General features: G+C 35.2%; 1 pseudogene; it reads right to left on the reverse strand.

Annotated features, from left to right (window-relative positions):
* Nucleotides 1-922: 922 nt before the first annotated feature.
* Nucleotides 923-3,339, reverse strand: LOC148689430 (uncharacterized; annotated as a pseudogene).
* Nucleotides 3,340-5,034: the final 1,695 nt, after the last annotated feature.

The following is a 5,034-nucleotide window of genomic DNA, read 5'->3' on the forward strand; positions in this document are numbered from 1 at the left end:
TTTCCAATGGATCACCCATCCTGGGAATGCTCTCGTCTGAACTCGCTTAATTTCAGAGTTCCAATGGAACCAGAAGCCAGTGAGCTCTCAAAAGGTCTCGTGTTAGGTAGAGATGAGAATATACATATAAGGTTTACATGATCCACTCTCCTGAATGATGTGGGTTGTAGTGACGCAGTTGCATGATTTTTATTGGATTACATGAAATTTTCATGCCCATATCGTTGAAAAAGATGAAGTAAATAACCGATGCCGTGTGCCAAAGACGAACGTGATTACTAGTGTGACGTTTTCTGCTACCAAATACGACGAACGTGATGAGTGCAGCTGCTAGGGCTCAACTGCTGATGTCATGTAGAATTTCCAATTTACAAGCCAATGAATATGTCCAATCGGGCTTGCTGCGAAAAGTTTTAATTAATTTGTGTACATTTGAAATGAATTCATTAATATTATTCTAATTCTTGGTTTGGAATCTTAATTTTGTCGTAGTTATTGGCTACATGTGTGATGAAATACGAGTGAGCACGTATACGAGAATGGGGTTACTCACAAATGCTAATTAGGAACCCTTTTTTGTATCATATGGCTCCATGTTTTTTACATCTTCTATTAATATTAAACTCCTTGTTTGATTTCACAAGCCACAATGGAGAGTAGGGATCGTGAAAAAGTTTAGAGTTTTATTGTAAAATTAATTGGTAATTTGGCGAATAGTTCATAAGCCAATGTAAGGTCTTTTGTTTCCATGAAATGAGATTCATACACTCAACACAACATCTCACATACAGTGGCAAAGCCAGGAATTGACGAGGGAATGAGCGAAGTTAAAAGAGTGCAACGTTCAAAAGAATAGCAACAACCAAATTATTTTATATAGTAATGTCTTTCATAATTTATCAATACAAACAAATTACAATTATTACTGACAATGTTTTAGATCATGAAAAAGTCACATAATAGGCTCAATAAAAGCAAATACATCTCTCTCAATGTAAACAAGCATGCTATCACTCAATCATTGATCTCCCATTTTGTTACGCAATGGTGTTTTCACAATATTCATAGCAGAAAAAGCTCTCCACCGAAACGGTTGCAACCGGTAACACCAAAGCCAATGTAAGAAGCTTATACACTAATATATAGCTTGCACAGCTCCTGGTCTTCACCAACTCCTTTGCAAGATCATCAATTCCTCTCAATGATGAAAACTCACTATGCATCTTCATATCGTGAATGTAATTGTCAAGTTGAATTGGAAGATTCATGAGGTCCATGCGATCAAAATCTGGAGGATAAAGTTGAGCTAGATGAACAATTTTTGCTTTGTCAAAAGTTGCAAAATTATTTACCGGACTCAAACATGTCATACAAAGAAACAACTCGGTGTTTACCTCATTGAAGCGATCATTCAATTCCTTTAATTGCGTATCAAGAACTTGAACATAAAGGTTCACATGATAGTAATGGAAGTTTGTGAGTCTTGGAGCTTTACGCCTTGATTTTCCGGGTACGAAATGCAAATCCTCCATGTTAGGAATGACAATATCATGCTCTTGACAAAAATTTTGTACATCATCAAGCAAGTCCCCAAAGTCATCATCTCTCAAAGATTGTAGTCTTTTCTTGCATACTTCCACTAACGCCATTGCATTCACAATATCTTGATTTTTCTTTTGTAATGCTTGTGATAACTCATTTATAACTCCCAATATGAGTCTCATAAAAAAAAGGTGAAACACAAAATCAAAAGTTTGTATGTTATGGAATAACTTACTTGTTTCACCAAAATTGTCTTGGTTGTTATCATCTTTAATCCATTCAAGCACCTCCACCACGGCTTCAAACATGAGAATAATACTAACTATAGTATCATAATGTGAGTTCCAACGTGTATCACAAAGACGCATGAGACTACTCTCTTGATTTAACCCTCTACCCATTTCAAAATCACCAATATCAAGAACTTTCTTAATTTGTTCTAGTTGTTTCTCTCTAAATGCATCACGACGCTTATACGATGATCCAATAGTACTGACCAAAATACTAGCATTGTTGAAGAAAATGGCGACACCCTCAATTCCCTTTGAACGGCTACGAGAGCTAGTTGAAGTTGGTATGCAAAACAATGAACATAAAATGTTTGAGGATACTTGTTCAAAATCTTTGTTTTAAAGCCATTTAGCTCACCTTTCATATTACTAGCTCCATCATAGCCTTGTCCCCGTAACTTGGACATACTCAAATTTGTTGTAGCAAAGAATCTCTCAATAGCCTCTTCAAGTGAGCTACTAGTTTGTAGAGGAGACATGTTGAACACACAAAAACTTTTCAATTGCTTCTTCTTCTTTGTTCACATAACACAATACCACCGCTATTTGCTCTTTAGTTGAAGAATCACGTGATCCATCAACCAAAAGAGAAAAAAAATTCACCTTCCATATCTTTAGTGATTGCATCTATAGTTTCAATGGCACAAGCACGAACATGATTTTTTTGAATATCGGAAGAAGTATACTTAAGATTCTTGGGAGCATTCTCAAACACAACCTTCCTAACTTGCTTATTATGATTGGAAAGAAATTGCATAAGCTCCAAATAATTACCTCTATTACTTGATTTCAACGATTCATCATGACCACGAAAAGGCAAACTTTGTCCCAACAACCATCTTGTGCACTCAAGTGAGGCACTCAATAAAGTATGATAATTAATGCAAGTTTTATCGGTTTGCTTAATCACAAATGTTTCAATGTGTGGTTTTTATGTCATCAAATCTCTAGCTTGTTGTATAGCTTTATTATGAAGACTTCCAATACCTCTCTTGTGGACTCGAAGATTTTTGGGTCCTTTCCTCTAATTTGTAAACCCTTTCTCATTGAAGACATCACTTCCAGTGCTACCCATTTGATCAAAATCACATTTGAAAAGATAGCAATAACGGCAAAATGCAGCATCTTTTGATATACTATACTCCAACCACTTAAACTTATCAAACCAACCGGTGATAAAACATCTTTTGTTGCTAACTTTTATTGGCATAATGTGGTCTCTAGGTTGACAAAGATCATTTTGGAGATAGTGTCTATGAACTGCTTCACGATAATTAGGTGGATAATCAAGCATTCGACGTTTATATCTAGGGTTTACAGGAAGATTAGCCAATATTTTATCCAACTCAGTGGGCTCACTTTGTTGTGAACTACTCGAAATATTCGAAGGAGGACTTCTTGGAATATTTGAAGAAGGAGGAGGACTACTTGGAATATTTGAAGGAGAAGGACTACCCGAAATGTTTAAGGGAGGATTTAAGCATTGTTTCTTATAGTATGCTTCCATTACGTAATTGTAAAATGGAAAGAAAAAAAATTCTTGGACTCTTAATCCTAGAATAGACTATACTAATATGCATAATAAATAACCCAACCAACAATTCAATTAATCAATACCAATAAGCATATAAATTATTCAAGAAATAAAAAATTCAATTCAACTAATCATATGAATACAACTAATCAAGAATTCAAATTTTAATTTTCATCCAAATTAATAATTTCATATCAATAATCATAGAATCATATCAATAATCAATAACCATATTAGTGCATTACCATATGATTCTATACTAATTAAATGAAATTCGTATTAAACAATTAAGTAGGGTTAGGGATTATAAATTTAGGAATTAAAAAGTTTACCTTTGAAGGCTAGAAGCTGGAGTGGAGCCTGGAGGCTGGAATGCCTGGTGTTAGCAGCAAAAAGCTAATGAAAATCAGCCAATGAGGAATTATTTTCCGTTCCATTGGGGTTGGGCATTGGCTGCAGGTTGCTAGGATTTTGGGAGTAGCTTTGCTCTCTCTTCGTCTTTGATTGGCGAAGGGAGATATTGGAATGGTAAAGGCACGACACACGGGCCTGAGTGAAGGAACAGGGGACATGCGGTCCCCCCAATACATATATATTTTTTGTTTTCAAACATCGAAACGACGCCATTTGACTTTTGATTTTTTATTTTTGATTTTTTTTTTAACCAGGACCAAAACGACGTTGTTTTGGCCTGGATTTAAAGAAAAAAAAAGAAAAAAGAACCCAATCTGATGCTGCACAAAGCAAAACCAGTTCATCGGAGCCAGAACAGACATGGAGGGGTTGGGTTTTCCGGTGAGGGGAGGGGTAGAACCTCCACTCCTGCTGTGTTTTCCGATGAGGAGAGGGGCCGCCACTCCTTGTCCTCATGTGGCTTCGCCATTGCTCACATATGATGAACTTTCAAGCCAAACATGTGGGCAATACCAGTTGGGTAACGTGAAGTATATGTGGCCTTTGGGCATCACACGAGGGACAACTTGCTATAATAGCATGAAGAAAATTGAGGTTTCTCCATATGACCAATTAGTAATATGGGAAGTAGCCCAATTACGTATAACACTACCATAAATTGAATTTTGATTTTTCTAATGGCTCAAGTTATCAAAATAATCGTGCCACATCAGCAAATTAACAATTTTTATGACAGAATAAGGTAGTGTTAGACATAAATGAAGAGTAAGTTTGGTAAAGTGAAACAAAAAAAAGTGTCGGAGGTAAAATGAGATTGTATGAAAATTACGAGTGTCATGGATAAAGTTAAGCCAATGTTAAAACTGATGTAAGTGGAATCTTTATATCGTATGATGATAACATCTAAAAGTCCTATTATTTTCTATGATAATCTAGCTAGCGTTTTTTTACTATACTGTCACACATAGAACTTTCATTGCCAATTATATTCACTTAACAGGTCTTCCAATAAGAATAAAGTGGAGTTAAATGAATAAATACAAAATTAAAAGATTAAATAAAATGCCGACGTTAAAACGAAAAAAGTCGTATCTAATAACCATTTTTGTTGGGTAAATTCTCTATTCACATGGATCTTAACTTAAAAATGAATAAAATCAAAGAATCACGTTTTTACATCACTTTGACCATACAGAAGAGAAAATTTTAAATGTGACCGGAACACAGATAATACATCACGTATTTTTATATAAG

Source organism: Pyrus communis, chromosome 17, assembly GCF_041283825.1.
Source record: "Pyrus communis isolate YQ-2024b chromosome 17, ASM4128382v1, whole genome shotgun sequence".
Taxonomy (NCBI): Eukaryota; Viridiplantae; Streptophyta; class Magnoliopsida; order Rosales; family Rosaceae; genus Pyrus; species Pyrus communis.